Source organism: Schistocerca cancellata, chromosome 7 (genome assembly GCF_023864275.1).
Source record: "Schistocerca cancellata isolate TAMUIC-IGC-003103 chromosome 7, iqSchCanc2.1, whole genome shotgun sequence".
Classification (NCBI taxonomy): domain Eukaryota; kingdom Metazoa; phylum Arthropoda; class Insecta; order Orthoptera; family Acrididae; genus Schistocerca; species Schistocerca cancellata.
Window position 1 is genome coordinate 462,594,900 of NC_064632.1, and position 16,085 is coordinate 462,610,984.

The following is a 16,085-nucleotide window of genomic DNA, read 5'->3' on the forward strand; positions in this document are numbered from 1 at the left end:
TGTTAGTGTCCGTTAAAATTGAAGGAAAATTGGTCGACAACTGCACGGTCGTCTGAAAGCAAAAATAGTGTGCTAAAATACGGTGCACCGTGATATGTATGTGACTAAGAAAGTGGTATAGGAACATCATCATATCTTTCCATGCCCCTATCGTGCTCAGAGTGTGGTCCCATAAAGGTACGACATAGCAATACCTGTTACCAGACATTACAGAATCATTACAAGACCATAAATATACCGTATATACCGAAGCACAGGCTCTTTAATTATGTAAACGTACGTTAACTTATATTGAAATTCTCATTTCGAATCTATTAAAACACTATCGCATTACAGTAAGACAGGTGGTTGTAATTTATGAACAGTATAACTCAACGCTCCCGGATGATGCCCTTGCCTCTTTCAGCAGAATACATGTAACACTATTTTATTAAGTAATGAATTAATAAATATGACATAACCAGTCATAGCTGCTAGGTATCAGGTTAAAGGTAAATGCCAGCAAATAAATAAACAAATACGATATAGGATGAAATGAAGCTTTGTAATGGTAACTCCCCTGTAACGGTGGTCTATCGCACATCAGACTGACGACGAAAACTGCACTGAATACTAACGATAGAGAGGTTTATAAGACTGTGCTATGGCGTAACATTGCATAAATACTGGATGTCACCAATATACTGATATGGCGCAGCTTAACATACAGATATCACATTCCACTAGAGAGTAGGATTTGAGATGCAAGTCCAGTCATCCGGATTTAATATCTTGGTGCTTCGCTGGATTAACATTAAGGATATTGCTGAGCAAGCTCGAATGGTTCATCTCCGATTTCTATCCCTCTATCCCTGCCCTGCCTGAGCTGTTATTCTGTTACTGATGACCACGCTGACTATTGGATGCTTAACTTCAGTCTTCTTTCTCTCCTTCTTCTGACGCTGGCATCTTATGAATTACATTAAGATCAAGATCAGGCATCCATCTAATCCTTTTGCAACCATGTTACTGAGGAAATACTGTAAATATATATGCCTAAAACATGCCTAATATAAAGTAAATATATATGCCTAAGCGAACTGAGAGAGTCTACTCTTGTCTCAAGTTGTCTGCACTGGCATTCTTGTTTATTTACAAGTCTCTTTGCTTTGGTTTTACTTGTTTGCATCTCGCACCCTGATAATTTTGTGCATTTTTTCTGAGTTTTTACAGTAAACGTTTCTCAGTTTCCGCCAACAATGGAAAACTTAACGCATCTGTTACCTCACAGAGAATTTAAATGCGAGTAATTGGAGAAACATACTTATAGAGAAGTAGAGATGGTCATTTTTTCCCGCTCTCTGGGAGGAATGAATAGGCAGGGAATGGCTAATATCAGCACTTAATACCCTCTGCCATATCGAGTATATTTGGAGTTGTAGATGTTGGGGATGTGGATGTAGTAGAAGCTAGGGGAAGAGAAGACTGAACAGGCAAGAGCGGAGAGGCCGTTGACCGTAGGTCATAAAAGCCGATCGGCATACCAGCTAGTACGACGGCTGGAAAAAGCGCTTGGCACAAGGTGTCTAGACAGGCGCCACATCGCAGAGGAGAGCGGCCACCGCTCTGTTCGTTTTTCCCCTGCGGTATCAAATCAGGTGGACGACCGGAAATTAGCCTCGGATCGGTAGCGCTCTTAAACGCGATCCGTTGCTGGTCTTGTAATGAGGGATTTACAGTGCGGCAGCTGTCGGTAGAGACCCACGACTTACTAGATTCCTGCATATTGCTTTATGAACATCACAATTTTTAGTGTGTGATGTCTTTTTTTCTGAGCTAGCTATGCCAGTAGCATAATTTGTTTACCTTGCTCGCCGATCGGAGTGAGTATTCTGCCCTCCTGGGCCAGATCCGACGTGGGCACAAGTGCTTTGACCCGACTGCTACCGCTCGACCGCGTCACCAACACTGCTCATCGCACAGAGAACTCACGCACGGAATTCAGTACATACCATCATGAACTTACTCTGATGAGCAGAAACATTATGACCACTTTTGAACGAAATGGATTCGAAATTCCTTGTTCAGTTTCCAGAGGTATATGGCACTCAATTCCCGTTAATTGTGGACCAATGTGGGTTCGCCGTTGTATTGCTCAGACTCCTGTAGCACGATTTTGGCCCTGCGACTCTGACAGTTTTTCTGCCATTGCAATCAGGTAAGACAAAAAACATGAAGGATGCAGAGGGTCCACAATAATTTTCACATAGGGCACAGATGCCATGGTGTCTTCAATTACTACAGGTCTCATGGATGCCCAGGTTTATGTCCACAATACCATAACATTTGGCGTGCGTCCGTGGTGGGACGCTTGTTTTGAGCAAAACGTTCGCCTGGATGATGGCGTATTTGGACATGACCATAGTAACTTGATTTATCTCACTAAGTGACGCGTTTCTATTGGTTCACGGTCCATACTCAATGTCCCCGTGCTCACTCCAATCTTACGGTATGTAGGGGTCGTCTGGTGCGTGAACGGCGTGCTCGGAAATACTTGTGCCTGCATCAGGATTGCGCGTTGCTGTCAAATCAGCCACAGATCGTCGCCTATCGTGCTTCGTAGAGCGGGAAAGCTTCCGACCTCCAAGTTCCGTGATGAGGAGCCCATTGCCACCTGCTCGTGGTTTCACCGTCTTCTAACGACTATCCATAGGCACTCACGACAGCAGCACACCAAAAGGCGACCACCTCCCCGTTTTCGAGATGCTCGTTCCCAGCCACAGGGTCGTAACAATCTGCCCTTTGTCAATATTGCTTATGTCAGGCATTGAACTTGGATTCTGGGCATTCTGTTCCGGGCCATAGGGGGGAGAGCTTTGTGCTCCAGACCAATGCAGAGAAGACATCATTTCCAGGCACCGGTCGGTGCTGTTTAAGGGAATGTAAGTAGCGCAGTTGTTGGTAGCAAGATATATATTCTGTGCATCTCGTTACTTGCTTACATTGTAACGCAACCTGTGTTGTTCATTTAGGTTATATTTGGGACTTCTTGTGGTACCGTTTGATTACGTGAGCTGCCCAGATCAGATATTGTTTCGCTAGCCCCACACAGTTTCCACAGTTTTTGTTATCTACCGACGTATTTGCGTCATTTCGTAATTTAATTTGAGTTATACAGAACTTTGCTATCTGTGAATCTCATTATGGTTGATGTTAGTCACAACTGCAACCGACTAGCTTTTAACCTTACGTCTTGACGTATATTTCGAGATCTTTTGACTTCTCCTACAACTTGTACTGTTTAGGCGACACATTAAAAAAATAACCAGTTGTATTGCCAATAGGTTCATTTACTGTGTCGGCATTGTCTTTGTGCACAGTGACCTACAAATAGGATGGCTTTCTTATTATTTTGTCGGAGCAATGACTACTGGATTCGCTCATCTTATGTCTATAGACTGCGCTCTTAAGTGTTGTGAGAAAGCGACGAGTACTGTACACGTTCGACTCACATCAATGGTACACAATGACATATACACACATACACACACCCAGGACGATTCACTGCCCCTACATACCAGCTTTATGCAACCCTCAGTGCTGTCAAAACTTACATGAATGATCCTCATTTTCTCTCGCTCGCTATGCTAAAACTATTAGTCCAACAGGAAACCTTTTTGTGGGAAATTTAATGTAGTTAAATACTGGTATATGTTGTCGCTAGAGGCAGCAGTTTTCGAATTCAAGCAAAACGTACAAGACTGCCCTTGAAACACGTTTTACTCGAATAAGCCGAATACTATGGCCTCCAGCGGAAACGTATCCCAGTACAAAATTTAATTACATTAAACTTCCTACAAAAAGGTCCTATTTATTTTTCCTGTAAAACTAATAGTTTGCCCGTAGCGAAAGAGAGAATAGTACCATCTCACGCATGGCTTTTGAAGGTGTTGTGGGTTGCATAAAACCCGTAGGTAGGGACGGCTGAAGCACCCAATATATACATACTGGCTGCACGAGGGACTTGTACTTTTTCAAGAGACAGTAATAGTTTTGTTCTTTTATTGAGGGTGCCTTAGATAGTTAATATTAACATTGAGGACTTCTTTGGGGCTGAAATTCGTGACTCCATTTTGTCTCCACTTCACTCTCCCTGGGCAGCTGACGTTTCCGTTTTCACCTGCAGCTACACATGACACTTGTGCAGTGACAGCCTGAATGCAGTCACGTTTGCCGCGCGGGATTAGCCGAGCGGTCTTAGGCGCTGCAGTCATGGACTATGCAGCTGGTCCAGGTGGAGGTTCGAGTCCTCCCTCGGGCATGGGTGTGTGTGTTTGTCCTTAGGATAATTTAGGTTAAGTAGTGTGTAAGCTTAGGGACTGATGACCTTAGCAGTTAAGTCCCATTAGATTTCACACACATTTGAACATTTTTTATGACTTCCGGCGAGAGACTTTTTACACCATTCGTTGATCAGGAACAAGAGGAGAGGAGCGAAAACTTGCAGGCAGATTAAAATTGCGTGGCGTACCAGTAATCTAAAGTGAAACCTTGTTCTCTCGTGTTAGTGTTTTACCGATTGAGGTATCTTTCTCCTACATTCGAGAGAAGTGGTAGCGTGTAGTTAGTAAGAGCCAGACTGCTGTAATGTTGTATGCTTAACGCCAAACATGTCCCCACCATCTCGTAGACTAAGAACATGTAACACTGTTGATAGGCATTAGGTATGATATTATTCGAGAGGAAACATCGAGTAATGAAAATAAGTACTGAAAGAAGTCGACTGTTATCTTGTGTAAGGGACAAAGGTGATATTTGCTTAAGTTTTTACGAAAACTAAGAAAAACTACCAGGAGAAATCGACCTTTATCTTTTTTAAGGAATAATGGTTGTATTTGTCTCAAGTGTTTACGAAAACCAAGGAAAACTGTCAAGAAACCTGAACCCAAATCGTCCAGAGTAAGAGTCTAATACCTCAGACACTGCTCTCCCGCGAAAGGTCACCAAGTTTTCGATTTCATATGCACAGATACGGAAATGCTTAACAATACAAAACGATACACATATGAACCGTTTCATTCTGAAATTTAATAAGTATACTTTTCAGCACCAGATACTTTACAGCAGTAACTGTAGGTGTGTAAATGCATTTAATACACCAGTTTTCCAGTCAACGAGAACCTGTAGAAAATGGCCCTTTTTCTACGTGTGGTGACTTACCTTTTATCTCCATTGCTTCAGTTACAAGAAGCTGTGGCTCGTAATGCAATGCCGGTCGCGGCAAATTGTCTGACCGTAGCAGGTGACGCTGGGTTCGGTTGACACCTTCTTTCGTCAGGCGTTTCCTCATTCCCTATCACGTTAGCGAAACTGTGTCCACAGGTTACAATCGCTGCCATCCGTGTCTCTTTCCCTTCCTCTCTCTATCTCCTTCTTCTTCTTTTTCTCTTCGTCTCTCTTCCCAGCAACGACTTTGTGCTAGAAAGCAGCAGATCTGATTTGTGAAGGTACGACAGCTGTCGATGAAGCGTGTAATGAAGCATCAAGTAAAAGGGATTGGCAGAGCGTTGGTTTTGTCGCAAGCGTAGTTGAAATTCCCCCGTCCCGTCTTTTGTCGAGTGAGTATAGCGGAGGCAGCATTTGCTTTGCACTCGTGCACCTGGCTTCGTTCTGCTGTTACATACACATGAGATGCGCGCTATGTTCGCTGTTGTAACTCCATTTCTAAGCTGCCAAGTAGTAAAGTTCGATGTTTTACGTAGCTCTAAAAATAAAAGTAATGAAACTCGCAACAAGATAAACCTCCACGTGTGATGACGTCACTAATTAGGCCCTCACCTTAGGCGCGGCGATAATTTCTCGAAGGCTGCCGACAGTAGCTAATGCGGAGTGTTTAGAATTTTCTAGCGCTGGCTCCAAGCTCCGTATTTTGTCCTGTATTATAATTTCCGACGATGTCTGCCAACTGCAACTAAAGTACTAATTAACATCTCACGAGAGGTCAGTCAGCGCCCGTAACAGAGTAAAACACTGTTGCTGCGGTGAAAAATAACACAGAAAAGGCGGTTGCTGCCAAGTCGGAACTGGGAGAAAGGAGGCAGGGACGACTCTTACAGGTGGGCAGGTTGGGAGTGGGAGACTATGGAGGTAAGCCGAGGAGGAGCAATAGTTACCCGTATGGCGGACTCGAGAAAAAGGAAAGAGAAATACGCCACTAAAGAGGTAGAAGGGATATGATACTCTTTGACGCCAAGCCGTAAACGCAGAGGCTTAAAAACATTTGCATCCATTAAAACTGGTTTGCCGGATCAAATGGGCGCCGAGCGAAGGTTCTTAAGAGCGCGTAAAACGTGCATAAGCGCAGTGGCATTGCCAGCACGGCCCGCCTCATTACGCACAGTAGCTGGAGACGAGGCTACAAGAGTAAATCGCGGGAAACGATGGAACGAGCTGCCACCTGAGGGAGGATGGCGGCGATGCGAAGAGGACCTGGCTAAGCTGCCGGCGTGGCATTTTATCAGCGGGCGAACGTAATGGAAATGGGTAATTTTAGAGACGAAGCCATTAAAAACTCCTAAGCGAAAAACGACGGGTTCACACTGAGACTTTAAAAATTAAGGAAAGGTTTCATTTCAGTATTGTGACGCGACCGCTTGCAAACTCCTTCCCTACTAACAAGGGAACCTCCCCATCGCACCCCCCTCAGATTTAGTTATAAGTTGGCACAGTGGATAGGCCTTGAAAAACTGAACACAGATCAATCGAGAAAACAGGCAGAAGTTGTGTGGAACTATGAAAAAAATAAGCAAAATATACAAATTGAGTAGTCCATGCGCAAGATAGGCAACATCAAGGACATTCTGAGCTCAGGAGCGCCGTGGTTAGCGTGAGCAGCTGCGCAGCAAGAGGTCGATGGTTCAAGTCTTCCCTTGAGTGAAAAGCTTACTTTCTTTATTTTCGCAAAGTTATGATCTGGCCCGTTCGTTCATTGACGTCTCTGTTCAATGTAATAAGTTTAGTGTCCGTGTTTTGCGACCGCACCGCAAAACCGTGCGATTAGTAAACGAAAGGACGTGCCTCTCCAATGGGAACCGAAAACATTTTATCGCAAGGTCATAGGTCAACCGATTCCTCCACAGGAAAACACGTCTGATATATTCTATACGACACTGGTGACGGCATGTGCGCCACATGACAGGAATATGTGGTCGACCCACCTAACTTGTACACTTGGCGAATGGGTAAAAAGATTCTTCTACCTTGCCTGATTTAGGTTTTCTTGTGGATGTGATAATCACTCCCAAAAAGTGATTTAAACATAAGAGTTTGTCACATAAACTGCAACAAATGAATGCAACAGTTTCACAGTCGCACAGTTTTCCCTGTGCTCTGTCAAAACATTTGTTTTTAAAGTTTTCAAATTTTTCCGTGTGTAGAGCGTCAAATCCTGCATATGTCCAAGCAAATCGGAACATGTCCTGGAATTTTGGAGAGCGAAGTTGATTGTGTGTGAGTGCCTGAAGTTTGATAATTGTCTGAAAATAAATATTTTTTCACTCGAGGGATGACTCGAACCATGGACCTCTCGTCCCGCAGCTGCTCACGCTAACCACGAGACCACGAAGCTCCTCAGTTCATGCTGTCCTTGATGTTGCTTATCTTGCACATGGACTACTCAGTTTGTATATTTTGCTTTTTTTTTCATAGTTCCATACAACTTCTTCCTATTTTCTCGATTGATCTGTGTTCAGTTTTTCAAGGCCTATCCACTGTGCCGACTTATAACTAAATCTGAGGGGTGTGCGATGGGGAGGTTCCCTTGTAAGAAACGTTGATCCTAGGCTAATTGGCCACCCAGAGTCCTGTTAAATTAAAAGAATAGCATACCCTCAGAAAAAATTGACGCACACAACTGATGCACAATATGCTATTATTATGCACGCATAAAAATAATATTGCAAACGATGGAAACAACATATCTGTCGAAATTACCCAGCAGTTAGTACAATGTTGAAAAGTGACTGTGAAGACTTTTCAAAGTGTGGTATTACTAAACTATTTCATGAAGCAAAAACGCAGTGCCTTTAAATGAATCATAGAGCCTAATAGCATTAACGAATTTAGATGACACTACTCGATGTAAAAATTACATACCAGTCCAAAAGTAAATTCTTCCAGACGATATTTCAGCATAACTACAATTTTATCATCATAAGTAAATTTCTCATTAAAACTCTGAAATCACTCACGAAAGCTCATTTTTCAAACTGAAATTGTTTACGAAATATTGAGGGCTGCACTTATACAAGTTAATGATACTTACCTGTGCTACTGGACAAATGCGTTGTTGACGCAGGTTTAGTAATTGTAGTGGTAGGCTAGCATTTTCCTCTCTCTCTCGCCGTACCTTGAATGTAATTTTGTGACTACTACTTGACAGCGTTAAACGGCTGTCTCCATCTTCTCAGCATTTTCCAATTTACCCTCATCGTGCTACATTTCTTTTGCTGGGCACTACCATTGCACACACATCCGTTCACAGACACTGCTAGCCACTGTACATATCCTTGCTCAACAATTACAGGCAGTGATCGAAGTGTTGCACTTCCCACTCAAATATTAACAAAATATATACAAATAAATGTTTTTCATGCTGTACCTTCTACTTTTTGCATGTCGTTTAAATCTTTAACAAAGTAGTTGCCAGGGTACAACTCAAAAATAATTAAAAATTTACAGTTTAGTTCAGACATTACAAAAACTAAAATGTTTCCACATACCACTAGCAGGCGGTATAACGGTCCTAAGAATGAGTACGGTGTGTATGTGTTCCCTTACATTTACATACCTTAGAATCACTAATAATATGCCTGCCTACCTGTGCAAACAACCCTGGAATACTTCTATTATTTGTCTGTATGACCTCTTTCTGTCAGTGTGAATGACAATCTCTCAAAATGTTACATCTTTGCTTGCTGCAGTTCCACCAAAATAACTCATTACAAAACTAATGCTTCTGTTCAATTTGCACGCTGCTAGCTTCACGCTTGCCCTGGTGTATGGTACATGATAGAACGGACGCAAACGGTACACACCTCCACACTTATACCAAAATTGGTACAAACGTGAAACAACAATGACATTTATATAACAAGTTAGATATATAAAATGTTTCTCTGGTTTCAATCGAACTGCTGTGTGTCAATATATTTAGCGCATTTTTTTTACTATATAGAACTATGAATGTCTAAATTTATGTTAATTGTTGATGTTTCATGAGCAATTGATGCGAAATATATTAGTTGGAATGAGGTTTGTGACATGGTCTGTCTATTGACTCAATGGTTGTACATTTATGTACGTGAATTTGCGTGATTAAGGTTACAGTTGTATAAATAATTATGAATTATGAAAATTACTAAGCCACGTTCGTGTGAAACTAAAGATCGGAGGGAGTTAGTAACATGAAGGGTCTATCATGAGATTTACATTGTCAGGGATCGTAACGTTTCAGTCGAGTTCTCTTTCGTTAAATGTATGCGGACGTGAACTACTGCAAATGGATGTATTTACATTCTGTGAATAGCTGTGAAACCAAGTGTAGCTAAGTACAGTGTATATTTGTATGTGCACCTGATAATCTACATTATTGTATAGGGTTTGCTATGGTTAGCACGGTGCAGTGTACTCCACATCACCAAAGCGTGTAGTTGCAGTTGGTGCACGACACAATGTTCCCGTCCAACTCCATCTGATGATGAGCATGCAGTGGCTCGAAAACTAGTTAATGTTACAGAAAATAAGTCGTATAAAAATCCAGAAAATGATCGGTTACATATTTATATCCAGACAAATCGCCAATTTAAATCACAGTTGCAGTTCGTCATCCATAATGGATATACGTATTTTATGATTTATGCTGAAGATTAGATGGGTAGATCACATAACTAATGAGGAGGTATTGAATAGAATTGGGGAGAAGAGGAGTTCGTGGCACAACTTGACTAGAAGAAGGGATCGGTTGGTAGGACATGTTCTGAGGCATCAAGGGATCACCAATGTAGTATTCGAGGGCCGCGTGGAGGGTAAAAATTGTAAAGGGAGACCAAGAGATGAATACACTAAGCAGGTTTAGAAGGATGTAGGGGGCAGTACGTGCTGGGACATGAAGAAGCTTGCACAGGATAGAGTAGCATGGAGAGCTGAATCAGACCAGTCTCAGGACTGAAGACAACAACAACAATAAAAACAACATGATTTGTCGCTACTTTTAAAACGCCACTTCTCGCCACAGTAAATTCAGCCAGATAGCAATAATAAGCCTCAAAGGAAGTTCTACTAAATTTACGATGATACAGTAAATTTCAAGGGCAGGATTAATCTGAATAAAAGTAGACTTTCAGAATTTATTTATTTATTAGAAGCACATAGATTTTGTGAAAAACCACCTCAGTAATGAAGTTCGGATTTTTTTCTGTAACTGCTAACTGCAGTCCAACATTAGCGTCCATGTTACGCTCACTATGTTCTGATGTTGTGTGCTTTTACTTACCAAACACGCTAATTGTAAAACTCTTATAAAATATTTTTGATGATAAGGTTTTGCTGCACTTGCCTTGACCGTGTTTGTAGACAAATTAGATAAATTGCCTTGATCGCAATGATACATTAAAGCTGACAACCTGTCTTGGTTGCTAGATTTGTTGCAGATACGTAAAAATAACAATAAGCAGAAGACATGGTTAAGGTTAACATGAATTTTACAGTCTTTGAGAAGATACATTATTTCAGAGTAACAAACGTTAAGTTGTGAAGACACAACACTTATGCTAGAAGTTCTATATCCATGTACACTGCACATAGGGTTTAATGCCAACGTGTGAAAATGTATCTCGCCACCACGTAAATAAATCGAAAGTACCTAAGAGACAATGTGAAAAAGTAACAGTTTTAAGTCATACACTATTTAAATAGCTGTTAGAATGCAAAAATAAAAGCAATGAAACATATAAAAACGTACCAAGCTCAATAATTAGTCAAAATATCAATAAACTGTTCGTTATTTCAGCTTAAAACATACCCTCGGCAAGGATAGAAGCTGAAACAGTGAATTAAAATTTGTGGCATGGATGATACCTGAACCTAGGTGTCCTACTTACTAAGGCAGAAGAAAAAAACCACTAAACTCCCATAGCACTGTGGCTACCACAATTGCACTGTGTACCTTAGTGCAGTGAACTCCCTGTCGCTAACTTCAGTTCACACCTTCAACCCATTTTCCCTTTCTTAAATGGTCAGTTTGTGTTAAGGTGAGCATTGCACTAGGATATCCGTGCAGCTGTGGTAGCCACAATGCTACTAAGGTGATGTACTGGTTAGCACATCTACCTAGAAAGCAAGAGACCTGAGTTCAAGTCCGACTGTGGCACAAATTTTAATTCACTGCTACACCAGTTATCTTACCGAAAGTGAAGTTAATAATCGCATGTCTCCAAGAAAATGCAGTTCCATAAATTATTACTTTTACTAAAAGATAATTTTTCGTTTGTCTCACTATAAGCAATGTTGAAATAAAAAAAATGGACTTATGTGAAGAAATACGAAATCCTATTATTGTGGCTGACTCCAGCCTGTAATAATTTTCGAAATGCCTCACTCATTTCTGGAGTTATCGAAAGGCGCAATCACGCAGCTGTACCGCACAGGTGCATACACGGAAGACGCCGTTGCAAATACTGCTAGACAGACGAAACCTGTTGGGCACGTTTCACGTAGTCGGCAGTCTGAGGCGCCCCGTCCATTCCGGACAGACAGACAGTCGCTACGATGCGATCGTCTCTCTCTCTCTCCCTCTCCCCCCCCCCTCTCTCTCTCTCTCTCTCTCCTGCTCACCCCATCCCACCCATACCAACCGACGCCAGCAAGCGCGCCTCAAATCGGATGCCACGCAGCTGAGCGCCGGCCGAGCAGCCAGTGTTATTAGAAACTAAACAGCATGTCAGCGGCGACGGCTATCGACAGCTTTTTCCAGCGTCAGCGCCTCTGCCGCCGTTAAGTGCTGTGCTGCGTACAGTCCGGTCCCTGGACACAGAGTTCAGTGGCCGCGAAATCGGCCGTTCCTACTCCGAGGCTACCCCTGCAGTAACTGCCCATAATCCCTCCAGCTCTTCCGACGTCTCTCGCCGGCGTAATTATGCTTGTCAGTCAATCGTTGGACAAGTATCGCAAATTTCGTGCCATTAAAAGAAGCAAAAGTAGCACCGCAAGTACGATGACCATCGCAGCCAGTCGGAGTCGGCCAACTATATAAGGCAGGACGTATTTTGGAGTAAATCTGTATAAAGGTTGATATATTTTCGTTTATTTTCAGAATTTTAAAACTCCACGAGCTGCGGAGAGTCTAATTTTCATTACGAATGTGACGACAGATTGCATATGGCCAGATTCAAAGGTATTATCCCGGCACACCTTGCAGTAATTTACTTAAAATTATGAACAGTAAAGAAGGACAAACCATTTTCTCCCAGGCAATTCTCTGAGCACTAATGGTCCTTTCAACGTTAAGTTATTGTAGACATCAGTTCATTCAAAATAATCAAACCTAGCGCTCCACTGGACAAGAAACAACGTGACCAAAAAATGAGCAGAAGTAGCAGTAGGTGGGTCACCAGAAGTTTCTCTAAGGTTGTTTTGTGAAAGAAAACTTCAGCGATGGGTAACCGTGAAGTGGCAAAATGGCGTGAGATAACAGTGTGCGTAATTGCATTGCATAAGACACACCACTGTATAAACAACATGGCAAAAACACATAAGTACAGATCATTTGATCCTGTGACTTTGGAGAAACTATACAATCACAGCAATTTTTTGAGCAAATGAAAACATTTTTGGGACTGCCATGGAATAAAATCTAGCAGGCCAGCCTATACAATCTAAACATAATACAGCATAATGGGTAGCAGTCGTACCAAAATATTTGTGTAATTTATAGTTTTGGGTCTAAAAGTGAAAAAATCAACAAAGAATTGTATAATACTGTAGATAAAAGAATAATGAACGTGTAGTGGTAAAAATAAACACTGCATTTTGCATCTGATGGAGTTTTTCTAATACCAAATTCACACGTAAGAATATGGTAAGGTGCTGAAATAGGAATATAAGATAACATGCCCATACCTACCAGCGTGCTTCACAATGACTTAAGAACAAAAATGGTACGTAATACTGACTAAAGAATTTATTTCAGCCTATGCACTTGTATGGAACTTGTCATGCTCTACTCTGAAAAAATGAAAGCCGACTTTCGACCTAAAGATTTCTTTCTAGATTATCGGTGTAAAACTCTAGGAGCTAGCTGAAAGTTATGTGCGAGCTATTGGCCGCGTACATTTTCCAGTCCGGTGGTAGAATCTCGAAATCTTTCTGAACGCAATGACGTAGGTACAGAGTATAAATCATTACCTTCGGATCAATGAAATGTTTGTCCCTTTTCTAACGGGTCAAATCGAGACTCGTGAAGCTCATTTAATTTAATTAGCGACTATAATTTATCTTTGTCTGTCAATAAACGTTATGCCATTCGATCTTCAGAGCAACGCATCAAGTAATTTGCCTGGCGTGGATTCCCGTCTTAGATAGAGAATGAGTTTCTTGCGAAGTCGCATCTCGGGGACGTACAATAAAATATTACATAGGTGGGGAGACAGAGTGTAAATTAAAATATGAAGAGTGGACTGGAAAATTAATAAAAATAATGGCTTACTTACATTAGGAGTGTTAGAGATAGTAAGAAGGAGACAAAAGAATAAATGGGTCCAGGACCAAACATCATAAATATAGAATTCATAAAGAATTGAGGAATTTTATTCAGACTCCACCTTCTTCAACTCTTAAACACCTGGTGGCTTACAATGAAGATCCCCGATACATGGTTACCGGCAACCGTTTCTTTTACATTTAAGAAAGGGGAAAGAAATAAACTCACAAAATACGGAGTTATAAGTATATTAATTAAAAGCAAAGCTTGGTCGCTCTTGCAAGGAGAACAGAATGGCTTCCGGAAATGGAGAGCTTGTATTGACTTTGTATTTACTGTGAAACAGCTAGCAGAGACAAGCAGGAAATACAATTTGCGCACTTATGTGGCATTTGTAGATCTAGAGAAAGGCTTCGATAAGGTAGACAGGTATGAACTATAAAATACAATGCCTAAACCGACTTACGCTTACCGCGTAATAAAGTGTATAAATAGTTTGTATAATGGCTTGGACTCAATCTACCTAATTACAGTGGGGAAAATATGGTTATTAATGAGGGAGTAAGACAAAGGTATATATTATCATCCACGCTTTTCAACATTTATGTGGATGATATCCTACACAAATGGAAGGATCAGGCACCACTGGAATTATGTTGGGAAGAAACACTTTAAATGTACTAGCGTAAGGTACTTGATAACTTAGTGGTTATGCAAAACACTGAAGACAATCTTCAAAGAGCTACTTTTTTTACTACGTACGGTCTGTAAAGAATATAACTTTAAAATTTCTGCCTTAAAATCAGTAAACGCGGCATTCCAGGACAGACAGCCAATAAGAACAATATATGACAACAACAGCGAAACAAATAATAAATTAGGCAGATACCAGGCAATGTGTGGAAATATTCGACGAACACTGAAAACAGCACGGATGGAAACACAGTTGGAGCTGTACAAGATGTTGGTACTGCTGGTTATTCCATATAGTAGTGAAGCTTGGACATTAAGACAGAAAGACCTCAGCCATACACAAGCCTCAGAAATGAAATTCCTTAGGGAACTACTGGGGGACACACACCTGATAAAATAAGAATCGAGGATACACGGAATCAGTTACAAATATTTACTAAAGGTATAATAGCACTTGCCAGGCACGGTTATAAATTTTCAACTGCCGAAGGAGTAGCGAACACAGAGCTTTGTTTCCAAGTGCCAGTTTTTCAATACGACAACAACAGTCGTGTTATCTTGAGTTCAATTGACACTGGAAAAGATTATAATTAATGTGCACTTCAATTTGAGTGAAATGAATGATTATATCAGACGGGTATATCAGTTTCATACATCATCAAAGAACACTTAGTCTGAATAGCGGCTATGAAATTTTATCCTTCCAGTTATCACGAAAATGCACATGAAATTTAATTTAGACACAGTTTCCAGATTTTAATCGTTTTCCTCTCTGAAATAATTCGGTGATGTGGGAAAGTAAACAATCCACACTTGTAAATGATAGCAATTATCTATGGCTTTATTCACAGTAATCATTCGTCATCCTAGGGTGCATTCCGCATAGTTACGTCGAACAAACAAATTAAACTTTTGCTTTGAAATAATTTTCAATGTTGTCTGATCGATTCATTGAGATCTTTGCTACAGTAAGGCCTAAGCAAAATCTATCGCAGACATGAGGCTCATGAAAAGGCGACTATGCCTTTTATATTTTGGAATGTTCAGCGAATAGAACGAAAATGACTAGAACGATATGTGAATTATGCGCTCAAGCGTGTTTGGAATCTAACTCGACCGACAGTCAAAGATACGGAAAACAAGTAAAAAATCACTTGAAAGGAAATAATATATTATAACGGGATAAAAATGACGAATATAGAAGAAAATAGGAAGCACGTTTAGAAAGAATGGGCAACACAAAGTTTCCGGAAATGGCGCTATCACACAAAAATATCGGCCGAAGTGACCGAGGAAGCCAGCAGCAAAGATGGATTGACGCCAGAATAGGACGAACTGCTTCATACGTGAAAGAATGATGATGATTGTGATGATTAGAAAGCAGCCTAAATTTGAATGACTGTATCAGAAGCAAGGCAGTAAGAGAGGTAAACATGTAGAGCAAGTGTAGCCGAAAAAATCTTCAAAGGATATGTTGTGGAAAGGAACCTGAAAGCAAGTGAGAAGGCGCGTTGTTGTGGCCGCAGAGCAACATTCGAGAGCAGTATAGGGCCCGTGACACTGACCTTAACTTCTCAGCTGCATAATATGAAAAAATGTCCTAATTCGAGTTGCATATTTTCTAACGGAGTACTGACAGAAATTCTGCTATTAAGTC

General features: G+C 41.1%; 1 protein-coding gene across 1 annotated transcript in view; it reads left to right on the forward strand.

The window, feature by feature from the left end:
* The window catches only part of LOC126092092 (zinc finger and SCAN domain-containing protein 22-like), a 759,840-nt gene that overhangs the window by 244,220 nt on the left and 499,535 nt on the right, over window positions 1-16,085 (forward strand). The gene's annotated exons all lie outside the window — the stretch shown is intronic.